This window comes from Oryctolagus cuniculus, chromosome 1 (assembly GCF_051225735.1).
Source record: "Oryctolagus cuniculus isolate XC-2025 breed Fujian yellow rabbit chromosome 1, ASM5122573v1, whole genome shotgun sequence".
In the NCBI taxonomy this organism is placed as follows: Eukaryota; Metazoa; Chordata; class Mammalia; order Lagomorpha; family Leporidae; genus Oryctolagus; species Oryctolagus cuniculus.
In genome coordinates, this window is record NC_142867.1 from 46,209,991 (window position 1) to 46,237,550 (window position 27,560).

General features: G+C 41.1%; 1 long non-coding RNA gene and 1 other non-coding gene across 4 annotated transcripts in view; one reads left to right on the plus strand and one right to left on the minus strand.

The window, feature by feature from the left end:
• The window catches only part of LOC149128373 (uncharacterized), a 66,871-nt gene that overhangs the window by 20,719 nt on the left and 18,592 nt on the right, over positions 1-27,560 (minus strand). The window contains exon 3 of one of the 3 annotated variants that reach the window (XR_016212725.1): positions 23,446-23,930. The exons of the other annotated variants lie outside the window; for them this stretch is intronic. This is a non-coding gene — a long non-coding RNA (uncharacterized LOC149128373). Of the gene's footprint in view, positions 1-23,445; positions 23,931-27,560 lie in introns of those variants that run through there. 3 annotated transcript variants of the gene reach the window in all.
• On the plus strand, positions 12,394-12,500 carry LOC127485078 (U6 spliceosomal RNA). Its single transcript, XR_007912271.1, has one exon. It is a non-coding gene; the product is annotated as a U6 spliceosomal RNA (small nuclear RNA).

The window sequence follows — 27,560 nt, forward strand, 5'->3', positions numbered from 1 at the left end:
AAGCCAGCAGATGGAACCTCCCTCCCTCTCTCTTTCCCTCTCTCCCTCTCCCTCTCTCTCGGGAGTGCTCTCTCTCCCCCATTCTCTCTCCTTCCCACTCTCTAACTCTGACTTTCAAACAAATAAATTTAAAAAGAAATATTAAATTGTAAAGACTAAAAAGATGCAAACTTATATTTAACTATAACTGTAATTTTATGATGAAATATATCACTTAAATATATTTTAAGAAAAAAATCTGATATCCTTAAGTATTCACAAGGGGTGTCAGTAATGGGAGTATAAGGAAATTTGTTTTCTATTTTTAATTTCTAAATTTCCTTTTTAAGATATTTTAAAAAAATCTGCTACACTTTCCCCTCTCCCAAATTTCAAATCATTTATTCATTCAGGCAACAAAAGCCTTCTCAATGTCTCCTGTGCACCTTCACACCCTGTTGGACATGGTGGGGACATGGGTGGATAGCATGGTCATAGGCTTCAAGTAGCTTACAGCCTGGTTAAGGAGGATTTGATCCTAATACAAAGACAGGCAGCAATGGGAAAGCATCCTCAAACAGTGTCCATGAAGTGCATAGAAGTTAAGAGAGAAATTTTCTTTCACAATGTGAAAGGATGGTTATTAAGACAATAAACATTTGATAGAAATATCTGAATTTGCCAAGACTCTGCATAGACTGCATCCTCTCACCAGGAAATGGGGGAGTATTGTGTTTAGTTTTTACTCACTGAAATTTTCTGTCAAATTAAGCCTTGACCTGGCCAGTCCTTTATTGGCTGAGAGTAGATAAAAATTTAACTCATGAGCAATCTACTGTTAGGAGGCGAGACCCCCAAGAAAGAATTTGGGGGGTCTCAGAATAGCACAGGGTCACCAAAACCATCTGAGGGCATCTTAGGATTTTTACTCCACCCCCTAAACTGAGGAATACAGCTCTGAACACAAATGAGCAAGTGCGAACAGGAGGAGGAAGTGCTCACTTTTGATCCAGCCTGGAACTCTCTAAGTAGGACAATAAATATGTGAACTGGAGTTGGAGTCTAGGATGCTGGACCCCACAGTAAGAATGTGAGTAGAAGTAAAATCATCCACATTCACCAGCATATTCTACTTGTGAATAAATGGAGGCTAGAATATTCCATTTAGATGAGCACTTCTATGTCTAAGCATAGGTCATGAACTTGGGTTACTAACACTGGCCAAGCAGCTAAAATGAAAGTGTGAACTAGGTGGGTATTAGACACTGATACCAAGGCAAGTTGGAGAACACGTGCCTCCCCTAGAGGTATATTTTTAGAGTGTAATATCAGCATGCCAGTTGAACATGTCAAATCCGCAGGTCAGATTTGCTTCCTGGTACTGCAGCCACTATGTTGCCCTGCACAGAGTGGCCCACTGTAAAGCATACTCATCCACCCCATTAGTCAAAGTTCCAGATAAGGACCATCGATTTTCCCACCAGTTCTAGCATTCAGGTCCTGGACTTGATTCCTCTTCAACTGGAACTTTGAATAAACAGAAACGAGAACCATCCCAATGTGATCGGGGCAGAGGAGTATAAAGGGTAAGGGAAATCCCACCCAACAAGTTTCTGAATAAATCAGGCCCATCTTCTAGCCATACCTGCCTTTTACTGATTTGTTTTATTTTGTACAGGCCTTCACATTTATGCCTGAAGTATTAACTCTGCCAAATCTAAGTCCTAGCTTTTGACATAATGTAGCAGGCTGAATAATGGCAATCCCAGAGATTTCAGGTCCTAACCCTTAGGACCTGTATGATTAAGTTAAGGGTTCTGTGATGACTCTGGACTATCCGAAGGGAACCTAAATCACATCACAACTACCTTATAAAGGAGACACAGAAGGAATATTGGTACACAGGGACAAAGTGACCGAAGAAGCACAGGTAGAGTGTTGCTGTCACAAGTCAAGAAATGCCATTAGCTCTGAGAAGCTGGGAGAGACAAGACCGGGATTATCCCTCCAGACCCTCCAGAGGGAGCACAGTGCTACTGATACTTTGACTTTGGCTCAGTTTGGCATATCCAGCATCATGAGAGAACCAATTTCTGTTCTGTTAAGCCAAGCATGGGGTCATTTGTCACAGCAACTATAGGAAACTATCATAATGGATCCTAATTCCTAATCTGATGAATGAATTATATTGCCACAACCTTCATCTAGAAGCAATGTAAAAGATCTTGATCATCATATCGTCTAGATACAGTCATGTAATTTCTAATTAGAGCCATGGAGCTGCCAAAATGTAGGCCAGACCTGAGACCACTGCTACATTCTAAGCGTTGTCAGGAAATGCTTATAGGATGCTGGTTTCACAGTAGGAACTAGCAGACAAAAGGGGCCGAGTGGTTTAGTAATGAAGTTGGGAAAACAGTGGGTCAAAAACATTTGTAGTAGTTTCTCTACTAGGAATTCTCAGAGCCATTAATATGCTAACAGACAATGCAAATCTACTAGTAGCGATAAGGTCTGGTGTGTTTCTCAAATTTATTTGCTCACAATCACCCTACCCTTGGCAAAACACTTCTAAAAGTGAGTATTGCACAGACCACTGTTGGGAGAAAAATATGTCTAGCCCAACCAACTCCCATACTGATTATAACACTGTAGTCTAAAGCAACTGCTTTTCCAAAAATCCATGCTTGTGGCACATTCAGGGCTATAACCTAGGTCTCCTGAGAGTTTATTCTCTGTCCTGTTAAAGATGTTGAACCCCGCAAAAGAAAGCACTGAGTGCTACCTTTAAAAGAAGGGAAAGGGATTCTCCAAAGACAACTTTATTGAAGGGAAACACTTTCCACAGTGAGTTAACAGCTTATAGATACGAGGAGAGTGGATTTTTCCTACCTTTTGTTATTGGCATTGACCCTGAAGGTCCTTAGTCCTCCACAGAAGCTTAAGGGGCTTAGATCAAGGGCAGATTTTGAAATTGAATTTATTCAGATTAGGCAAAACCTTCAGTGAGAGGATTTACTCCCCACAAGCTGTTGCCAAGTTGGGACTGCACAGGGTCATTTTCCTGAGCTACAATCAACTTGTTCCCAAGTTGCTGGTAACGTCTGGTCAGACAGTTTCCCGGGACAGAGGAAATTCAGAGCTTCCTTGCCCTGCTGCATCATTTTCTATTTCTCTAACATTTTTAGGCAGGTGTTTTGCAGGTGCAGTTTTCCTAACAATTATTTTGGAAGATGATCTCAGGGAGAAAAGCCAGAGATTCAAAGTCTAGGCAAAGGCTCCTTCCTCTTTGGTCAGCATTGGATTTCACAGTGAGATTGCTCCCGGCAAGGAGGATGTTAAAGAATCCAGGAGACAGAGGGCAACTGGGAGCCCAGGGTTACAAGTGGTTGTTCGTTTGGGGATTTTTTTTTCTTTTAATGCCATATTTCCCTGTTTGGTTAAATTTTATTTTGCAGGTCCGGAAAAATGCCAAGGATTCTGAGAGGTCTGCATTTAGCAGAGATGATACTGTCCCTCAAAGTGGATGTCTTGTGTCCAGGACACAGCATGACCTACCATCTATCACGAGTGTAACCTACCTCTAAGATGGAACATTTGGAGGGTCTTAAGTTTTGTCCTTTTGTGTCTGCATTCTTAAAATAGCCCCCCCCATTACAAAATACATGCTTCCTTTTGAAACGTTGAAAATACAAGGAAGCAGAAAGTCAAAAACCAAAAACTTCTGTATTCTCATCACTATGAAATAAAGGTCATGAACACTTCAGGGCCCAAATCCTCTTAGAGTCAGTATAAACACCTCTACAAGGTGCTATTGAGGACAGACTTCAGGCTCATCCCTCTGATCCCCATAAGCTGGAAAGAGGCCAGTGTGGGTAGGCTCTGCCTCAGCACAAAGAGAGCTACCTATAATGCACTGGGCTACTGTTTGTAAAAATCGTAGATTGTGAAACTGCGCCAGGTCTGCAAACCCCATAAACGGATGAGGAAACTGAGGACCTGAGGAGTATCACTGGGCAACGCAGAGTTCACAGGACCAAGACACTCTCCTGGGTCTCATCTGCCGCCGTTCCCTGCACTCTACCAGCTGTCTCACTGCTCGAAGAATTCCAGTGACAAAATTCAATTTGGGTAGGCCCATTTGACTATATCCCCAAAGCATGAGCAATTTTTATGCACTAATTTGGCATGATGGGGAAAGAAATCATCTCCATATAAATCCAAATTTCCAAACAACTAAAGGTCAGCTTTTTAAATGCAAAGGCTTTTATCTTAATTTTAACTGATCTCAGTGGAAATTATTCTAGCTATGTCATGTTAAAGCGAGGCATATTCAACAATATCTAAACTTTTCTTTATGATTCCAAGTTATAATTACGGGCACTGGGTTTTATTCTGTGCTGTGATAGAGAGAGACCTTGTGGGATTGGTAAATGGTGAAATCTTAAACAGCTTCAGACTGCTAAGCTGTTATAGTTTTATGTTTGCTTTATATGGATTTTCTGTCTCCCTTCACAATCAAGCTGTCAGCTATTATTTCTTGCTGTTCCCAGTATGTCTGAGATCTTTCTCCATTTATTCCCCATCTGCTATGCTCCTTTAATCTGTTACATGGAGGGAAGTAGAGATCCATGTTTGTTAGAAGTATTTGTCATATAAGCATAACAGGCTCTGAACGAGAGCTGAGCAGCTTTCTTAGACACAAAATTAGCAAGCACCCAGGGATATGGATTTCAGTTTCTTAGAAGCCTTGTTAGGTTTATTATCTCTTTAGACTGGCCAATAAATAACATTTAGATAAACGCTGGATGACAGTTCTTCAAAAAGTAATAGAAAATGAAAAAGATGATTTACTTTGGTGCAAAACATTTTTTTGAAATCCATGCATAGTTTTTTCATGACACACATCTTCCGTGAACTCTGAGTTCTCCTCATATGCATGGTTTAGAAAGTTTCTGTCCCACAATAAATTTAATTGCATTTCACCATGAGCCTTTTGAAGTACCCTTGTGGTACAGTGCTCTTTTAAAAAATATAGATATAAATGGGCATGAAGAATTCAGGCATGCTTTGCTTATTTATGAACCCCAGTCTTTCCTTGGGAAGAAATCCAAATCTCTAAGCAACAGAGTGGGTGCTGGGTTCTTTAAGCTATTTCTTTTATCTCTTTTAAATTTCTAAAACCACTTTCCAACCTAAAATCGGTGTTTTCTAGACTCAAGTGGACAGCAAATGGAAACACAGCCCAGGCAGCCAGCCCCAAGGACTGGCAAGGACAGAAGACAGATCTCAGGGATCCAGGCTGCTTCTCTCAGGTGTGGCTACCCCACCCTCGCCAAACTTTTCACTTGTTGCTTGTGTGTTTTTATAAATATTTATTTTATCTGAAAGGCAGAGTTACAGAGAGGGGGAAAGAGAGACAGAGAGATCTTCCATCCATTGTTTCACTCCCCCAAAAGGTTGCATCGGCTGGGGCTGGGGCTGGGCCAGGTTGAAGCCAGGAACTTCTTCCAGTTCTCCCAAGTGGGTGAATGGGCCCAAGCACTTGGGCCATATCTGCTGCTTTCCTAGGCACATTACAGGGAGCTGGATGAGAAGTGGAGTAGTCGGGACTTGAACCGGCATCCATATGGGATGCTGGAGCTGTAGGCAGTTTAGTCTGCTGTGCCACAGAGCCGGCCCCTGCTTCTGTATTTTTTGCAGACATGAATACCCATTTCCCTTCATCCAGTCTTTAGCATGTCTTTAAATTCCTTTAAACAACCAACAAGATTGATTCTCCTATTCTCCCAGATCCTAAATTTCTACAAATATACTCTAAAAGCAAGAACCAACAAGTAAATGAGGACTGGTAGCCTTCAAGCTCACGTGACACTGAAGTCATTTTTAAACCTACCATTAGAAGTCGTGCTGTGGGAGCCCAGCAATTTGCAAACTGATGCCAAGACCAGGAATTACTCAATGCAAACACCTGCTTCAGAGTGATTATCAAATTATCCACAGCCTAACGATGACCCCGCAAGTTGAGTTTCCTTTACCCTCGTTCCATGGTCGTTTGGATTCACCAGTAAACACCCGCAGACCCACTGCACTCTGCTCAACGCAAAGGTGAAATTAAACAACTCATACCAGAGTTAATGAGGGGCTGTAATAACAACGGCCCAGCAACTTTTGAACGGTGCATTAACAATTTGCAAAGGACTTCCACCCGCAGGATCTCACAGTGAGCAACTGCGGCACACGAAGGCTGCTCCCTGGGAAAGTTGCCACCTTTGAGTTTTCCTAAAGAATGCACAAAACTTTCAAGTAAAAACTGAGCTTAGAACACCCCCCCCACACACACACACGTCTCCCTTCCACTCCATCCTCTCCCTCGCTGCTCCTCTACCTTTCTTTCCAGCTGTCAGTGGCGAAAGTGTATGTTTTAATTTTCCACGGCTGACCACATCCAAAGCTGTTTTAAGAGGCGAGGGATTCTATTCATCTCAAATCTCTGTGCAGCCCTGGTTTACCACAGCTGGCTCTGGTACCATTTGCAAATTCTGACTTGCTATCTAAGGCTATTTCTAAGGCTATTGTGAGTGACATTAGGCCCATTTCTGGCAAGAAATCCTCTAGTTGAAATGTATACTATTTTAAATGGCCTTTTTGTGATCATGGTCTCTACCCTTAAACAAACGAAGGGCATAGTTCCCCTGATGGGGATCCCAAGGAGAGCTTGGGAAGAAATCATCATTATCAAGGCGGTTCACCCAGACACACAGGCTTGCTTGTTACCGTATTTAAAGAAGTGGCCACAAAGAAATAGTCATTGGATTGACAATAGGGGGAACCTAGTATGCATTTCCAAGGAATCACATTTTGGGGAGAATTACAGAATAATTACACATATGCTTAGATCGCGAGCATTCAATGAAGCGGACAGTATTTTGAGGATTTAAGATGTTGGTGTTGTGGTCGTCTCTAAGAAACCGGGATAATTCAGACATTCAAATGCAAAACCGCACCATTTGGAGAGTGTAATGCGGTCTGTTCTGGTCACTGTTACAAATTCGGAAAGGATTCCCTGGCTGCAGACATTAGAGGCACTTAATACTTAAATCTGTTTCCAAATGGAAAGCATAGAACAAAAGTGCGGGGCATTAATGAAACGTATCCTAACACTGGTGTGCTGACACATTTCATTAAAGTGTCACTTTGGGAGAGTAAAAAATAATGACAAGAGCTGTGCTGGATGCAACTTGATAAGGCCCTCAGATGAAATATCATTAGCTAATAACACATTAAACATCCATCTTAATACTATCAGGGTTTTCAGATTGGGGTTGAATTCATTTCATGCCCAGGATGATGTCTATAACCAATTACTATAAATGGTCTAAATTCATTCATCTAAATACTGATTGTTTATTCATGTTAGCTTTATTTTAACTGCCAGCAAGTCAAGTATCAGGAGAAATTATGTTGCAATTGTCTTAAGAAAAATACCTTAAGACAGCAAGTATCTTGTTTACTTAAAAGCCTAGCCATTAGTTGTTTCCTGAAAGAACCTATTTTGTGTATTTTTAAAAATATGTACTTTTCTCATTTTGTTGGTAACTAGCAAAATACTTTTCTACTGAATTCTAAAAAGTGAAAGTGCTCTCCTAAGTTTAAGGTGGTTTCTTTTTTTAATTAAGAAATTTTGATAAAAATAAAAACTCAACAAAAGTGGTGCAGAAAAATCAGCATTTTTGGAGGTTCAAAAAAATGTCTGATTTAATGTATTGATTTAAGGCTATGCAGCTCTCTATTCAGAAAAATTTTCCATGTGTAAATATGTATACTTGGTATTTTCAGTACATTTTTGAAACTTCCCCCTCTAAGATCTTGTATTCTAAAACATCAGAATAACAAATCTTTGCAACTTTAGTAGCTATCTCAATACTCTCAACTGACAGATTTATGTAGGATGTTTTCTCACATTTATAAATTTGTTTTGTTTTGCATAGTAGAGTCAGTTCATAAAATGTAGCGAGCCAAGAAATTCTTCCAATAGCCAAGAATCAAGTTGCAAAGTAACACAAAACAGGAGACACGAAACAGAGAAATTAGTCCACAGCAAAACAAGGGAACCGCACAAGGAACTCTGGGCTGGCAATCTCGCAATGTGAAAGGTTAATCACAAGATTTAAAATCTAATCTTGCTTTCAAAGGCGGCTCATGTAATTGCATACATTGTAAAGGAACATGAGAACAGTGGGAACAGAAAAAAAAAATTTTAAACAAGCGGGCTTGATATAAGCTGTAAATTTAATATGGAGGAAAGCAAAAAGTTAGCCTGAGTAAGCAGAGACGGCCGTTAAGGGTCAGCCAGGGAACTGCGGCGGTAGAAATGGCTACAAAGAACCATTTCTAAAGAAAAGGGAACTTTTAATTTTGGTTGAATACGTTTTCCAATGGGATACTCCCTAAAGACCCTTTAAATTCCATTCATTCATCTTGCCCAACTGATATTTATGGGAGCCCTATTTTGCACTGATATGATGGGAATACAAAGACAAATGAGACACTAGAGGAAGGAAGTCCTAGCTCTGAGAGCACAAAGCAGAAAGTGAGAGTGCGGGAGTGAAAGACATGACTCCACAGAGGGCTTTAAACTACGCCCTGAAGCGCCCGACTTGGCGGGAGGAGGTGGGAATGAGAAGGTGTGCGTGGCAGAGGGAACTGCAGGAACCAGATCCCGCAAAGGGAAAGGTTGGAGTGTGTGCAGAAGGCAGGGAGCAGCCGGGGCCAGAAAGGTAGAGGGTTAAGATCATGGGCCCCAGGGGAGTTGGACTTAATTCTATGGAAGGGGGGAAGCTTCCGTTTGCTGTGTAGGGACCCAGGAATGGTTTGATGCAAAAGGTATTGGAAGAGGTAGAGCCTGGCGGCAGGAAGGGGTGGGGCAGCCTAGAAGAGGAAGAAAACATAATGTAGGCAGAATGTATTTCAGGGAAGTAAAATGTAGAAGTTTGTATTTTTGGGCTAAAAAAATACATACATTCTGAAGTTTGCCACTTCTTGTGAATTGCAAAGGCAGTGTGGAAGTGCCACTGAGGAACATGGAGTTTATCCAGGAACAGTGGAAAACTCTGACCAGTTGGTGTCACTCAGACCCAACACCTGGTCTTGCATCTCTCTTGGGGTGATGGCCAGGAGCATCCAACACCAATGCCAGGGACATCCAACAGACAATAAGCGCTCCCAAGGTGGGCATGTAATTCTCTACCACAGCATGAATGTGGGTGTCTTTTAGGCCCATCCCCCACACAGAACTATCAGCCAATCCAAGAGCACCCCTGTGCCCAGAAGTGTGCTAGCAAGGAAGGAAACCGGCTCCACCTTAACATCAAGGAGCGGGAGCTGGCCTGTGTTGGCAAACACATTCAGAGGTCCTTGGTAGTAACTGCATGGCATTACGATTTGTGGGAGACATTACTAAAATGGATAATGGACAAACGAGTAAACAAAAAAACTTTGTTTTTATAGGTGCATTTCTTTTTTTGTGAAGGTTTTTATTTAATGAATACAAATTTAATATGTACAGCTTGTAGGGATATATTCTTTCTTTCCCCTATTCCTGCCCTCCCACCCCGACTCCCTCTCCCATTCCATTTTCCATTAAGATTCGTTTTTAATTGACTTTAAATATAGAAGATCAACTCTATACTAAGTAGAGATTTCAACTATTTGCACCCACACAGACACACAAAATATAAAGTACAGTTTGAAGACAAGTTTTAATAGAGGCATTTCGTTACCTGTTATATTTACACAGCATTTTATACTTTCCAAGGTGCTTTTCAATATCTGGTATTATTTCAGTTCCATCACTAACTCCACTCTTGTAGAGTTCTAGGAGCCTAGAGAGGTTGTGTGGCTTACCTCAAATCTCACAGCCACCTGGTAGGGAAACGAGTGCTCAGAACCTGAGCCTTTTGGCTTTTTCATCACTACCATCATCTGGCCTTTTCCAGTTTATGAGGGGACTTCAGGAAGCTTGCAGATAATGGAATTAAAAGTTGATTATTTTAGAGCAAAAACATTCTGAAATCCATGCACCGATTTTTCATGATACACATTTTCCATGATCATTTTGAAGATCTCTCATATAGATGAGAAATGTTTATTTATCAAAAGTCTATTCTAGAGGCCAGCACTGCGGCAGAGCAGGTAAAGCCACTACCTGCAATGCCAGCATCCCACATGGATGCCTATTTGCATCCCAACTGGCCTACTTCCCACCCGGCTCCCTGCTAATGTTCCTGGGAAAGCAGCAGAAGACAGCCCAAGTGACTGGGGCTCTGCACCCACACCGGAAACCAGGAAGACGCTCCTGGCCTACTCCCAGCCACTGTGGCCCTTTGGGGTGTGAAGCAACAGACAGAAGATCTCTCATTCTTTATCTCTCCCTTTATAATTCAAATAAATAAAATAAAACTTTAAAAAAGTCTATTCTAGGGGCAAGTGTTGCAATGCAGCAGGTTAAACTGTTGCTTGGGATACCTGGGTCCCATATCAGAGTACAAGTTCAAGTCCCAGCTGGTCCAGTTCAGATCCAGCTTCCTACTAATGCAAACCCTGGGAGGCAGCAGGTAAAGTAGTTATAGGGACTCAGGTTCTTGGGCCTCTGTCACTCATGTGGGAGACTGAGTTCCAGGCTCCTCGGTTTGGCCTGATCCAGCACTAGCTGATGTGGGTATTTGGAGAGTACACCAGTGGATGGAGGACCTCTCTCTCTCTCTCTCTCTCTGTCACTCTGCCTTTCAAGTAGATGAAAGTAAATAAATCAATCTTTTTTAAAAAAATTCATTCCATAGAAAACATGCTTCTAAATTTGAGAAAATTCTCAGGTTTTCCTGAGTTTTAACAGAAAAAATCCTAACAGAGCTTTAAATGTTAAATGAAAACCTAGCTCGTTGTGCCCACCTGGAGCCCCCTAGTGGCAGGTAAAAAGCAATCAAGAAAATTTGAGAAGGTTTTAGGATACAGACATCTTGGGAATTTGGGGGGATCTGATTTTATAGACAAATGAGGATACTAACTCACAATTTTCAAAAGGGGCTCATCTAATCTAGTCCATTCACTAAGAAATCAAAGACCAGGAGGGTCAAGCAATGGGTTCAAGCGCCCAAAGCTAGTACTTTCTCTAGTAAAAAGGAACTTAGCATCTTCCTTCTTGTCTCTCTTTTGGATTAACATTCATACCACCCAATGTTCTTGGGAAGTAAGGCACGGATAAGCTCCAGGTAGTTGCAGAAATAATTGTACAGATAGACACATTGTAGCTCCTGCTCTTAATACCTATATAGCCTATGTGATTTCATCTCCCCCATCCCCACAGAGCCTCAGTTTTCTCATTTGTAAACCAGATACAGACTGATTCCTCTTCACTGGGTGGAAACCTTGTTTCAAGGATTAAGTGAAATTCTGCAAGAATGGCACATACTAACCTACTAACCATTCCTCACGTGGTAGTTATCACTCTGTGGAATCAGCCATCTCTGCTTTGGTAAACTCAGAACCACTAACCATTAAGCTTCTTATGTGCCTTCTTCTGTATATCAAAAATAAAAAAAATTTCAGGAGAAGTGAGTGTTTTGAAGATGCTCTTGTCTCCAGACTGAGAATGGTTATCACATGACCTCTGAGACACCAGCACCTAGTGAGCCCAGGGGGCCTGATTCTTCTTCCAGGCTTAATGTGAGGGTCCACCTGGAAGCAGTACCCAGGGAATTAATCTCTTGCCCATTGCTCAGCCTCATGGTGGTGTTGGGGAAAAGGAACAGCAATATTTCCCCATATTTCATCACCTGATCCTAGTACCTCTTCCAATTGAAAAGCCTTGTTGGTATCTCTTCTCCTCAGCTGTAAAAAGTAAATAAATGGAAATACCCAGCTCTTCCCACCCCACATAGTAGTTCTGAGATTAAATAAGATCCAGTCTGAATCCCAGAAAGCTCCAATACTTTAGAGGTTACCAGCACCATTGTGGTTCAATACTTACTTCCTATCTCAGTTAGTTATTATGGGTCTAGCGTGTGCCATGCATTGAATACAAAGAGCAAATGAACATGGTCCATGCACACCCAGTTCAAAATCTAGTGCTCCCTTGGTTTTCTATTATTCTTGTTACTATTGACTAAATTAAGATGAACTATATACCATATGTAATAATAAAATATTTGCAATGAAACTAAGGCCCTATACAGTGCCTTGGATGCAGATGCTAGATACCGGAGAGGTTGAGTAGCTTGTCTCAAATCTCACAGCCACTTGCCAGGGAAATGAGTACTCAGAACTTGAGTCTCTTGATTTTTCCATCTCTACCACTTATGACTTATGAGGGGACTTCAAAAAGCTTGAAGATAATGGAATTAAAAGATGATTATTGTGTTTGCTTTGGCAACACGTGTACTAAAATTGGAATGATACAGGGAGGATTAGCATGGCCCTTCCACAAGGTTGACAAGAGGATTGTTTTGGAGCAAAAACATTCTGAAATCCATGCATAGTTTTTTCATGATCCACACAGATACTAGTGTCCCAGTTTCCCAGCTTCCCTCCCTTAGCTTAAATTACCTTGCTCTGCTTTTATGATTGCAAATCAACATTTTACTAAAATTAGCTTACTGAAATGAGGGAGTGGTGCAAGCCAGCCCTATGAGGTCCCCAGTCTCCAGATTCTTGAGATCATTTACCTCCCCTATAGGTAACATCTTCATGTTTCATCTTGTCTTGAGAGGTTTCTTTTCCATGAACTCCAGATCCTGAGCAAGAAGTAGCTGCCCCTTGTAGGTAGCTCCAAGACTGACTGGACCCCACTTTGCTATCATCAAAATTCCCTAAAAGACACCCAATCACCAACCAATCAAAGGAGACACAAGACTGCAGACATCCGTCTAGAAGAACATCTACCCCTAACCCTTGGAGAGCCCAGGAATGACCCAATAGTTGCCTGACTCCCAGATATGCAGCATGCAATAAATATCTCCTTTCTTCCACCACCCCAATGTCAGTGATTGGCTTTCTGTGCGTCAGGTGAAGTTTGGGAGTTCTATAGCAACTCTTGCAGCAAGTTTTGGGGGTTGCTGTATATCAACAATAGCTATCAATAGAGTGCCTAGTGTAAATTAGACATTTATTGTATAAACAGTAAAAGGCACTTTGTTGGAATGCTTAGTTTTCTGCAAGTATTATGTAATTAGCTCCCAAGAAACCAATAAGTGGGCATTCACAAATGAAGCTTTCGAAGCTGAGATAGAGGAGTAACTTGTTGGAGGTCTTTCTTCAAGTAGCCAGCAGGCCCAGATCTAGAAGTTAAATTCAGCATTCCTTTCACTACACCATTAACAATTACTGAAAGATTTCTGTTCCCTTTAAATCATCTGGGGACTGTTGCAGGCACTAATTCTGAATTTAGCTTTAATGTAACATCACATTGATTGGCTCTTCAGTCCATCACTTGGAATCCCTTCTAAGACTCATATTTTTGAAATACAATAGCAAAAAAAAAAAAAAAAAGATCCCTCCAAAGGAACAAAACTATTGAAAGCTTTTCAGATTCTCTGTAGAATTAAATCAAATAAATCTGGTGGACATCTCTTTCTGTAATAAATATGTTGGCCCAGCATTTCTGTGATGCCTTCATAAGCTAACTTGAATTCATCTCCACAGCAGACGCCTAAGTGAATGCTGCCTGTATCTTTGTTAGAACCTCAGGGACCTGTGGTACTGACAACAGAATATGGCCTTCATAGAAAGGGTAACTATGTCCCAGTGTGCTTAGAATTTCAGTCTATGCATTTTTGCTTCTGTGTAATTATCAAACATACCATCTTTAACTCTCAAAAGGGTCCAGGTTTGAACAAAAAACATATAATGACCCTATGAATAGATCGTAGGGGTAAAGAAAAATTTCTCACTTTCTTAGGAATTAAAAAGGAAAATAGTATATCGGACTACTTCTCAGCATCCATCGTACAAAAATAGGCAACATATCTGAAACAACCATGCGCATACATGGACAGCCGTCAGCTCAAGACTAGAAGGTAAGTTCTTTGATCATCCCAGACTTCTCCCCATAGGCATTTTGCAAGCCTCAGTGAAGATATGGAGAATCCAAGAGAGAACAATAGTCTCTCTGGGCAAACAGAGGACAGTTGTAAGGGAGAGAGAGATAATCAGCGTCTGGAGGGAACGGTACTTTCTACACAGTGAAAGAGCACTGTAAGTCTTTATGGATCCCATGAATCTCAGACTGAATGTTAAACTGCACGTGCACAGGGTACAAGTTCACGAGCCCGGGCAAAGAGCAGTTATTGCAATGCTCCACGCTGAGCAACTGCAGCAGCTCGCACAGATCTCAGGGACACCAGACTTCTCCAGAGCAGTGAGGGCTAACAGAATAACAAGGGCATCTACTAGAGACCCCAAAAGGCTGCATCTTAAAAGCAGAGTTACAAAGAGACCAAGATGGTGGAATAGGGAGGGAGCTTACTGCTCTAGTCTAGGGGAAGACATTTGAAAAAATGTAGAGAGAGCGCAGTCTCAGGGAAGAGTTAGGGAGAAAACGGCAGAGGAAACTCCATACAACTTAGAGGGGCAGTGTGGACCTGCATGGAAGATGTGGATGCACACAACTCAGGATCCCAGCAGCAGAGAGCCTCAGTACCAGCTTTGGAGTGAGGTGAAACTGGGCCGCAGCAGCCCAAGCCACTGGAGATAAAGCTGCAGTAAGAGCCTGGCAGGAGTCTGGCTTGGAGCCCTGTGGGAGACAGTGTACCTGCCAACCTAGAGGGAAAAAAGCGGGCACTTTTCTGTCTCCCCAGACACCCAGCACCAGCATCCTGTAGCTGGCTGAGAGAGGGCAGTCACTATTTTGGACACACGTCACAGCTGTGCCAGTTCATGTCCGCATACCCAGCAACCAGCCAACAGATGTGTGAGTCTAGCTGGGAGAACTGATGGAGGGCTGGGTGCTTGTGACTATGGGAGCCCTGTGCACCGGCACTGTGGCTGTGTGGGAGGGCACAGGGTGTGGCTGGGTCTTTGGGCAGTCACTGTGGGCAGTTCCACATGCTCAGGGCTCCCTGATTCCCCGGTGGGGATGATTGCTGCAGGATCCTTTGTGAGGTTCTTGTGGCAGTGTGAATGAATATTATACCCACTGGGGCTAGGGATCAGGCATTGGTCTCCTTGAGGAGAGGAAGTGAGCTGACAGAGCAGATTAAACCTCCCCTCTGATGATGATGATGATGATGATGAAGGAGGAGGAGGAGATGAAGGAGGAGGAGGAGGAAGAGGAAGAAGAAGAGAATGGCAAGATATATTCTGTCTTAAGATAAAAAACTGTCAACCCAGTATACTGTACCCTGCAAAGCTCTCATTTATGAATGAAGGTGAAATAAACACCTTCTATAACAAACAGAAATTAAAAGAATTTGTCACCATCCTCCAACTTTACAACAGATGCTAAAGGATGTGCTGCACACAGAAACACAGTAACATGGTCATCATAAAATAAGGCGAAGGCAGAAAATCTCTCAATGAAAGTACAAAGAAAATCCAAAGTAAACAATAGGAATATTTATGATAAAATGGCAGAGCCAAGTCATTACTTATCAATAGTCACATAGAATGTAAATGGCCTCAACTCTCTAGTTTAAAGAGACAGACTCAGGGCTGGAGCTGTGGCATAGTGGGTAAAGCTGCCCTCTGCAGTGCCAGCATCCCATATGGGTGCTGGTTCGAGTCCTGGCTGCTCCACTTCTCATCCAGCTCTCTTCTATGGCCCAAGTAGAGAAAATGGCCCAAGTCCTTGGGACCCGGCACCCATGTGGGAGACCTGGAGGAAGTTCTTGGCTCCTAAATATGGATTGGTGCAGCTCTGGCAGTTGCCAGTGGATAGAAGACCTCTCTCTCTGCCTCTGCAACTCTGCCTTCAAATAAATAAATAAATAAATAACTAAATAAATAAATAAATCGAGAGAGAGAGAGAGAGAGAGAGAGAGAAAGGGAGGGAGGGAGGGAGGGAGGGAGGGAGGGAGGGAGGGAGGAGACAGACACAGACTGGCTGAATGGATTAAAAAACAAAACCCATCTATTTGTTGCCTACAAGAAACACACCTCACCAACAAAGATGCATGCAGACTGAAAGTGAAAGGATGGAAAAAGATATTTCATGCTAACAGAAGCCAAAAAAGAACTGGTATAGCCATCTTAATATCAGACAAAATAGACATTAACATAAAAACTGTTAAAAGAGACAAAGAAGGGCACTATGCAATGATTAAGGGATCAATTCAACAGGAAGATGTGACTATAATAATAAATATATGCACCTAATTATGTAGGGCACCTGGCTATTTAAAGGAAATGTTAATGGATCTAAAGGGAGATACAGACTCCCATACAATAGTAATGGAGGACTTTAATACCCCACTTTCAGCAATGGACAGATCAACCAGACAGAAGATCGGCAAGGAAATGGCAGATTTAATTGACACTATAGTCCTAATGGACCTAATGGATATCTTCAGGACTTCTCAACCTACAGTTGCAGAATACACAGTCTTCTCACCAGTGCATGGAACTTGCCTTGGATAGACCACAGGCTAGGCCATAAAGCAAGTCTCAGCAAATTAAAAAAAAATCAAATCATACCATGCATCTTCTTTGACTACAAATGGAATGAAACTGAAAACCAACAACTCAAGAATCTCTAGAACATATGCAAACACATGCAGACTGAACAATATGCTCCTGAATGAACAGTGGGTCAGAGAAGAAATCAAAAGAGAAATCAAAAAACTGTTGAGGAACAGATTTTTTTTATACTATTTAACTCTTTACTTACTATAGAGTTAACCTTCCATGTATCAAGTTAATCGAAAATAGATTTTAGTAAAAAATAAGAATGGGAATAGGAGAAAGAGGAGGAGAAGGGTGGGATAGTGGGTGGGAGGGGGCAGGTATGGTAGGAAGAATCATTACATCCCTAAAGTTGTATTTATGAAATTCATGAAGTTTGTATTCCTTAAATAAAAGGTTTCTGGGGGGAAAAAAAGAACAAACAAAGTAGAGTTACATTATGCCAAGAATAAAATTTTTTCTAATCCAGTCTTAACAAAGCTTTTTAAAAAAAATTGAAGTTTTTTTTTTTTTTAATCTACTTGAAAGGCAGAATGAAAGGCAGAGAGACATAAAGACAGAGAGAAAGTGGGAGGTCTTCCATCTACTGGTTTACTGCCCACATGCTTGAATCAGCCAGAACCAGGTCAGGCTGAAGCCAGGAGCCTGAAGCTTCATGCTGGTCTCTGACATGAATGGCAGGAGCCCAAGCACTTGAGCCACCATCTGCTGCTTCACAGGAAGCGATATTGGAAGTGGGGCAGCTGGAACTTAAACCAGGAACTCCAATATGGGATGTGGATGTCCCGAACAGTGGTTTAACCTGCTGCAGCACAACACCTAGCCCAAAGCTTTCGTGTCTTTTCCCAGTGAAGACAAATATGACCTGCCAGAAAATTAACTACCTGTAGTGATAAAACTTAACATGCCTTAAAGGAAGACAACAGAATCCAGACCCTCCAAGGTTTAGCATCCACAATTTCTGGAAAAAACTTTAAAATTACTAGACTGTAAAGAAGCTGGAAAATATAGACAAAATTTGTAGAAGAATAAGCCACTAGAACAGACCCAGACATAAGAGAAGTGATGGCAGAAGAGGACTTTACTCATCTATTAGAGGATGTAAGGAGAAACATGAACATAATGAGGAGACAAAGATAAACAATAAAGCTGAAACGAAAGGAATCCTAAAAATACAACTTCTTAAATGAAAATTTTACTTCATGGCTTAGTAGAAGATCAGATACTGCACAATAACATTGGTGAATTTGACATTGCCTCAGAAATTATTTCCTCTGAAGCATTAAGCCTTAAAATTTTTATGGTACACTATGGAATAACATCAAGTGGTAACTGGACTATTTTGCAAGGAAAGGAGATGATGGGTGGGAGAAGATAAAATTTAATAAGTTAATAACTGGAAATTTTCCCAATGCAATGAGAAACACCCACCCACAGAATACAATGAATTCCAAGAAGGATAAACACAAAAACACAAGTATCTTAATCAAATTGCTGAAAACTAACAATAGATGATTTTTAAGAGCAGTTGAGGGTAGGGGGAGACATGATACTTAGAGGAATAAAGATAGGAGTTATCACTGATGTCTAATACAGATGCTCCTTGGATTTATGTCTCAAAAACTCATAAGTCAATTCACCTAGAATGTCAGAGCTCAGCAATGCACTAACATGGAGTACTGGTCATTTACCATGCTCACAGGGTGGGTGGAGCTGCCACTGCCCAGCATGGTGAGAAAGCTTTGTATCGCATGTAGTTAGCCTGGGAAAAGAGTAACATGTAAAATGCAAAGTATCGTTTCTACAGAATGTGTATTGGTTTCACACCATCATAAAGTTGAAAGCTCGTAAGGTGAACTACCATAAGTAGGGGACAGTCTATACAAACAATGAAAAACCAAATGATAATAGGATGACACTTCTTAAATATTAAAAGAAAATGAAAATAATGACTTTAGGTCTGTAACTAAAGCTGTAGTTATACCAATAGGCACTTTATCCTATTATTTTTTTTAAAGATTTATTTATTTATTTGAAAGGCAGAAATATGGAGGGAGGGAGGGAGGGAGAGAGAGAGAGAGAGAGAGAGAGAGAGAGAGGAAGAGAGAGAGAGAGAAAGAGAGAGAAAAAGAGAGAAAGAGAGAGAGAAAAGAGAAGAGAAACGAGAGACGAGAGACGAGAGACGAGAATCTTCCATCCACCGGTTCATTCCCCAAATGGCCACAACAGCCGAGGCTGGGCCAAGCAGAAGCAGGGAGTCAGGAGCTTCTTCCAGGTCTCCCATGTGGGTACAGGGGCCAAAGCACTTGGACCTCTGCTGCTGCTATCCCAGATGCATTAGCAAGGAGCTGGATCAGAAATGGAGCAGCTAGGACTAGAACCAGCATGCATATGGGATGCTGACACTGCAGGTGGAGGTTAATCTTCTATGGCACAGTGCTGGCCCCTCTATCCTGTTCTATCACCATAACTATTATGTCTCATTCTATTTGTGGATAAAATACCATTCAAAAATAAAGGCAAAATTAAGACATTTTTAGACAAGCAAAAGTTAAAATAGATTTCCTGTACACTTATACTTTAAGAAATGTCAGGGCCGGCGCCGCGGCTCACTAGGCTAATCCTCCACCTTGCGGCGCCGGCACATCGGGTTCTAGTCCCGGTCGGGGCACTGGATTCTGTCCTGGTTGCCCCTCTTCCAGGCCAGCTCTCTGCTGTGGCCAGGGAGTACAGTGGAGGATGGCCCAAGTGCTTGGGCCCTGCACCCCATGGGAGACCAGGATAAGTACCTGGCTCCTGCCATCGGATCTGCGCGGTGCGCCGGCCGCGGCGGCCACTGGAGGGTGAACCAACGGCAAAGGAAGACCTTTCTCTCTCTCTCTCTCTCTCACTGTCCACTCTGCCTGTCAAAAAAAAAAAAAAAAAAAAAAAAGAAATGTCAAAGAAAGTACTTCAGAATAAAGACAGAAAATACTAGATAAAAATGTAGTTGTACACAAAAAAATGAAGAGCACTAGAAGTGGTAATGGGTTTTAGATTCTAGATAATGCTATAATATTATTTTAGTTCATATATTGCTTATTAATTTATATATAATTATTATAATTAAAAGGGAATTTTGGGAGGTTACAAGTTGGGTTCAAAGCCACATAAGTGTATTTTTATATATTAAAAAATTGCAAAATTAAATTTAAAAATGTATAAAAGTACATAGGAAGGGGGTCTGCACTTGTGGTGTGGTAGGCTAAGCGTCTGCCTGCGGTGCCAGCATGCCATATGGGTTCCAGTCTGTGTCCCGGCTGTCCTTCTTCTGATCCAGCTCTCTGCGGATGGCCAGGAAGGGCAGTGAGGATGGCCCAAGTGCCTGGGCCCCTGCACATGCACTGGGGATCTGGACTTAGAGGAGGCTCCTGGCTTTTGACTGGCCCAGCTCTGGCCATTGTGGCTAGTTGGGAAGTGAACCAGCAGACGGAAAACTTTTCTCCCTGTCTCTCCCCCTCTCTCTGTCTGTAGCTTTACCTCTCAAAATAAACTAATTAAAAATCTAAAAAAAGTACATAAGAATAAACTTAATAAAATATACCCAGGAACAGTATTGTGAAAACACACAATAATAGCATTACTGCTAGATATTAAAGGATGAAATGTCCATATGTAGGAGATCTCACTGTTACTAAAATATCTTTAAGCCACAAATTGAGCTGTATATTCAAAGCAATAGAAATGAATATTAAAGCAGGCTCAAAAAATGAAAACATTGAAAAGTGGATTCTGAAGTTTACATAAAAATTGGGCCCAGCCCTGGCCATTGAAGTCATTTGGGGAGTGAACCAGCAGATGAGAAGATCTGTGTCTTCTCTTCTCTCTGTAACTTTGACTTTCAAATAAATAAAAAAATGTTGAAAAAATTTTCATAAAAATGTAAAATAATTAGAAGAGCCAAAATAATTTTGCAAAAGAAGAACAAATTGAGGGTTTTTAATATCTGAGTTCAGATGTATTATAAAACTATAGTAATCTAGAGAGTATGATATTACAGTAAGGCTAGGCATATAGATAAATGGTAAATGGAGAAGAATAGTACATGCATATCTATCTCTCTCTGTATATATACACACACACATACATACACATATTCATGAGTGGGTATAAATATACATTTACACATAGATACTTAATCTTCTCTTTAAAAAATCTTTTGCTAATATAATGCTTAATGGAAAGATCACAAGCAAGGCAGACTGGTCTATTCTTACAACTTTTATTCAAAATTATATTAAAGGCCCTAACCAATGTAATAAAACAAAAAAAAAGTGTTTAGATTTAACAAGAAGTAAAACTCTCATGAATGACATTATCATACAGAGAAAATTATAACGATTCTATAAATGTGTGTATGCAGTTGCTTTTCAAAAAAAAATGCCAACATAATTCAATGAGAAAAAAGAAAATCAGGGCTGGTGTTCTGGTGCCTGCAGTAGCAGCATTCTCTATTGGAGCGCTGATTTGAGTCCCTGTTGCTCTGCTTCCAATCCGGCTCCTTGTTAAAGTGCCAGGGAAAGCCGAGGAAGATGGCCCAGGTATTTGCTTCCCTGTCACCCATGTTGGAGACCCGGATGGAGTTCTGGGCTCTTGACTTTAGCCTGGTCCAGCCCCAGCAATTGTGGCCATCTGGGGAGTGAACCAGCAGATGGGAGATCTGTTTCTCTCTGTCTCTCCCTCTCTCTTTTGGTCACTCTGCCTTTCAAATAAATAAAAATAACTCTTTTAAAAAAGAAAAATAAAAGGTCATTTCAACAAATGGTACTGGAACAACTGGATATTCCCATGGGATAAAATGAACCTTAACTACTGCGTCTTACCATATACAAAAAGAAATTCAAAATGGACCTCAGACCAAAATGTAAGAACTAAAATGATTAAATTTCCAGAAAGTTAAAAAAAAAAAAATTTCACTGCTTTGAGATAATCGAGATTCTTTAAGCATAAAAGTGGTAACCATAGAAAATACTATTGACAAATTGGATGTTGTCATCAGAATGAATAAACAGGGACCAGTACTGTGGTACAGTGGGTCAAGCCACTACCTGCAACACAGGTACCACATATGAGTTCATGTACCTGCTGCTCCACTTCCAATCTAGCTCCCTGATAATGGCCTGTGAAAAGCAGTTGAAGATGGTGCAAGTGTTTGGGCCCATGCACCCACATGGGAGAACTGGATGAAACTCCTGGCTTTGCCTTGGCCTAGCCCTGTTTTTTGCAGCCATCTGGGGAGTGAACCAGTGGGTGAAGGATCTCTGTCTCTGTCTCACCCTTTCTATAACTCTTTCAAATAAATAAATAAATCTTAAAAGATAAGCAAGGATAATGAATAAGCAAATTGTGATATACTCATATCCCTAGAACTCTATATCCCTAGAACAATAAAAAGAAACACAGATGAAGTTCCAGAATATTCTACAGAGTGAAAGAAGTCAGACATAAACAGAATGTATACTGTATGGTCCTTTACATGATGTTCTAGAGCAGGGAAATTGAGTCAACAGTTGCAGAAAACGAGTTTGTGGTTGGTTGGAGGGGGATTTGGAAGCTATGGATGAGTGGAGAAATATAAGGAATATTTGAGGGTTATGGAAATTTCTTTATAAAATGCATTTGTTTATTTGAAAGGCAGAATGACAGAGAGGGAGAGAGAGACATCATTCATCTGCTGGTTCACTCCCCAGATGGCTGTAACAGCCAGTCTCAGCCAGGCCACAGCCCTGAACCAGCAACACCTTCTGGGTCTCCCACAGGGTGACAGGGGCCCAAGTCCTTAGGCCATCTTCCAGGGCCTTCCCAGGTACATTATCAGGGAGTTTGGTCAGGAGCAGAGAAGCCACTACTTGAACTGGCTCTGACAAGGGGCGCTGGCATCACAGAGGTGGCTTAACCTCTGTACCACAAAGCTGACCCCAGACATTTTTATTATCTTACCTGGAAAAGTAGTTACATGGGTCCATACTCATATATTTTGTGGAAACTCAAACATGTACCAAGTACTGGTAGAAGCATTTTATAGATATGAGCAGACTGAAGCTTGTGAAATAAGCATTACTATGATTTCACACATGAGAAAACACATAGAAGTAACTTGTAACTGCATAACTAAGTCACTTGCCCAAAGTCCATACAGCTAGTAATAACCAGAATGAGAAAGGAGTCCAGTGGGGCCAGTGTTGTAGTTGTTGTGGTGTAGCAGGTTAAGCTGCCACTGGAAATGCTGGCCTCCCATATCAGAGTGCTGGTTTGAGTTCTGGCTACTCTGCTTTTGACGCACTACCTGCTAGTGTGCCTGCGAAGGCAGCAGAAGATGGCTCAAGTACACATAGGAGACCCAGATGGGGTTCCTGGCTCCTGGCTTCGGCCTGGCCCAGAGCTGGCTATTGTGGCCATCTGGGGAGTAAAGCAGCAGTTGGAAGATGGCTTTCTCTCTGTCTCTCCCTCTCTCTTCATTATTCTGCCTTCTGAATAAATAAGTAAATTTTAAAAAAATAAAGAAAAGTTCAAGGAGTAAAGACATTCCTTTATACAACAGTTCTTTTAACACTTTATTAAAAGGTTTTTGCCATGATTAACAATAAATTTTGAAAGGAAATAAATACCTCTATCTAATTTCAAAGTCATATGAGTAGTTAAGGAAATGCAAAGAAAAATAAATCTATTACTTTAAATGATACCTAAGCTTCCCCAAAAATTGCTCCTTTGCACTTTGATTCTGGAAAAGGAGTTTAGCTTTTTTAAGCACTAACAGTGTATAAAACTAACAGTATAAAAACTGGCTTCACAGAAGACGTGACCTCTCTGTTACCTGAGGGGATTGGCTAAGGGGATGGGAGTGTGGGGCATGGAAGATGGGGAGTAAAGCCCACCCTTGGCAGCAACTTGAAGGAAAAAGAGAGCCACGGAAAGCCTACACCCAGAGGCATGTGTGTGAGTCAACATGAGACACGCCATATTTCTGATGAGGTCTTCACGCCCCCCTTGCCTTCAAGTGAAAACTGGAGCCATGAAATCCCCTTTTTGTTAATGTTAAGATATGGTAATGCCAAGCATTCATGACCGCAGGCATGGAAAATTGATGAAATTACAGTCTGTTCAGGGAAATAATATGGTGATGAGAGAAAGAATCTTTGCCTGTGTCAGGATCCTGGTGGCAGCTTTTTGAAACAGGTGAACATTTTCTTCTCCTTCGTCTGAAAAACATCCCTTTGTATGATATGCCAAGTAGATGTCTATGGGGAAAGGTCAAAGGAAAACGGAGAACAACACAAATAATTGAGATATTTTTAAGGGCATGTAAGTGAGGGAGCATTTCATTAGTATCATTTCAGCAATTTTCTGCTCTCAAAGAAGTAGCCAAATTGAAATCATATCCTTCTACATAATGAGCAAAAGAATGTGATTATGTTGCCATAACATTAAGATTTGAGACAGTCACAGGATGGGCATCATGAAAGTCAGAGTTAAAAAACCTCAGTGAAACTAACCCAGTTCTTTCCCATGAATAATTTTCAGCAGAATTCATCAAAAACTAATCACCATTTGATGTAATAATGACAGCCACCACTCAATCTTCAGCATCACACATTTCTAGTGTATGTTACTTTGAAGTTTTTAGCAACTGAAAAACGTCTTGGTGTATCTAATCATAGAGCACAGTGCCTCCACCTTAAGTAACATCTTCCAAGGTTCAAAGCAATGCAACTGTATTGGTTATTTCTGCTCAAGAAAGTCAAATCATTGTGACTTAACCACCACCACTTGCTAATTCTCATGAGCTGTGCTGGTCTGCATAGGTGTTGGCCAGTCCCAGCTGGGTCCATTCATATCGTCATGTTGCTATATCAACTATGGGTTGATTGGCTTAGCGTGACTTTGGATAGCACAACTTGTGTTTCATCCAGTAGGAAAACACAAGTTTATTTTCACAACAGTGGCAGAGTTAGGAGAGATAGAAAGCAACTAAGGTTTCTTGATCTAGGCTCAGAAATGGGACATGGTTTACCCCATTCTATCGGCCAAAGGCACAGACTTAGTCCAAAGGGTCGAGAAACAGAGCCCATCTCTGGATGAGAAGAACTTGTGAAATAATATTGCCATGAGAAAGAATTGAAGCTCTTTTTGCAACCAGCCTCTATAATTACCCAATTGGAAAACAGATTGCCCCAAATCTAGACTGGGATCCCAAAAGGACACTGGTACCCCATTCTGATTCTTGAGCACGTACTCCCAGAGCAACAAATGTTAGATTAAGTTCTCAGATTAATCCATGAATCTGTTATCCCATAAAATTAAAGAAATGATTATGTATTGACAACATAATCTAAAAATAAATGACATAAGGACGAAGAAAATAATAATAATAAAATAATTTTTTCCATTCAGTTGTTGTTTATATTCCCACTAAACTAAGATCTTTTTGCTTTTTATTTGTTAAACTTCTATTTGGTGGTGTATTAAGCCTTTTTACTGCAATGTAAATTTAAAATGTTATCACAGAAACTAAAAACAAAAAAGACAGAAAGGTTGAAGGAAGAAGAGTGGGAGGGAGGGAGGAAGGAAATATCATTATGCCTTAAATTTGTATCTACAAATCATATTGAGTCTGTTAAATTTTAATAAAAATTAAAATGAAAAGGATATTTAAAAAGGAAAGCAATACACATCAAAAAGATCATTAATTGTGTCAAGTGGTATTTATCCAAGTGATACAAGGATGATTTGACACAAGCAAATAAACATGACTACATCAACAGAATGAAGCATAAAAATCATGTTATCACTTCAATAGATACAGAAAAAGCATTTAATAAAATTCAGCATCCATTCATGATATTAAAAAAATACTCTGAACAAATTAGGTGTAGAAGGAACATATCTTAACATAAAAACGTTATATAAGGGGGCCAGCGCTGTGGCGTAGCGGGTAAAGCCACTGCCTGCAGTGCTGGCATCCCATATGGACACTGGTTCAAGTTTCAGCTGCTCCACTTCTGATCCAGCTCTCTGCTATGCCTGGGAAAGCAGTAGAAGATGGCCCAAGTCCTTGGGCCCCTGCACCCACGTGGGAGACCCAAAAGAAGCTTCTGGCTCCTGGCTTCAGATTGACACAGATCCAGGGAGTGAACCAGCAGATGGAAGACCTCTCTCTCTGCCTCTCCTTCTCTCTCTGTGTAACACTGACTTTCAAATAAATAAATCTTTTTAAAAAAATGCTATATTTGAAAACCCCTCAGCCAACATCATACTGAATGGGGAAAAGCTGAAAGCATTTCCTCTAAGTCACAAAAATGAGGAAGATCCAGTCTGTGGACCATCTTAGAGCCATGAAATTATTTGGTTTAGCCCTGGCAAGGCAGCCATGAGTGGGACTCAAAATTCAATAAATCTATAGTAAACTAATTTTTAAGTTGATAATTTTGTATGGCCCACAAATGATGTTATAAATATTCAAATGGTTCTTGACAGAAAAAAAATTCCCCACCTGGGCAAAAGAGCTAGACTCAGAGAAGAAGGTCCAATTTTTTTTTTAAAGATTTATTTATTTTATTTGAAAGGCAGTTTATTTGAGAGGGAGGGAGAGAGAGAGAGAGAGTTTTCCATCCACTGATTCACTCCTCAAATGGCCACAATGGCCAGAGCTGTGCTGATCCAAAGCCAGGAACCAGGAGCTTCTTCTAGATCTCCTGCGTGGGTGCCAGGGCCCAAGGACTTGGACCATCCTCTGCTGCTTTCCCAGGCCATAGCAAAGAGTGCGATTGGAAGTGGAGCAGTCAGGACTTGAACCAGTACACACATGGGATGCCAGCAGGGAAGGTAGTGGTTTTTACCTGCTAAGCCACAGTGCCGGCCCCAATGTTCATTGTTACCACTCTCATTCAATATAGTACTAGAAGTTGTAGGCAGAACAATTAAGCCAGAGAAAAGGGGCTGGTGCCATGGCGCAGTGGGTTAATCCTTCGCCCATGGCACTGGCATCCCATATGGGCGCTGGTTCTCATCACGGCTGTTCCTCTTCCCATCCAGCTCTCTGCTATGGCCTGGGAAAGCAGGTAGAAGGTGGCCCAAGTCCTTGGGTCCCTGCACTCATGTGGGAGACCTGGCAGAAGCTCCTGGCTCCTGGCTTCAGACTGGCGCAGCTTGGGCTGTCGCAGCCAATTGAGAGTGAACCAGCAGATGGAAGGTCTCTGTCTCTACCTCTCTCTGTAACTGTCAAATAAATAAAAACAAATCTTAAAAAAAAGTGAAGGGATGAAGAAGATATTCCATGCAAATGAAAATGAAAAACAAGCTGGAGCAGCCATCCTAATATCAGAAAAAAAAGACTTTAAGACAACAACTTAACAGGGACAAAGGGCACTATGTAATGATTAAGGGATCAATTCAACAGAAAGATGTGACTTTAGTAAATGTACATGCACCCAATGCTAGCGCACCCAGCTATTTCCGGAGCACCCAACTATTTACAATATTAAGGGATCTAGAGACATTTGCTCCAATAATAACAGGGTACTTCAACATTCCACTTTCATGAATGTATCAACTAGACAAGAAAAAAAAAAAAGAGCCAACCTACACTACTGAACAAATGGACCTGTTACCTACAGAACATTTCATTGCACAGCTGCAAAAGCTATTACAAACTAAGTATCAGCAAGGCACAACTGACATCTAATCTTTTTAACCAAAAAGTCCTGCCTACTCTTTAACAATGAGGAAACAACCTTTGATATCTATATAAGTTGTATGATTACAAAATTTAGAAATACAGCACTATGGCAGGTCTATTAAATCAACATTTCCACTTCTTCCTACATTGTATTTTTCAGCCTTTTTCAGCCTTCAAGTGTGGCCAGTTACAT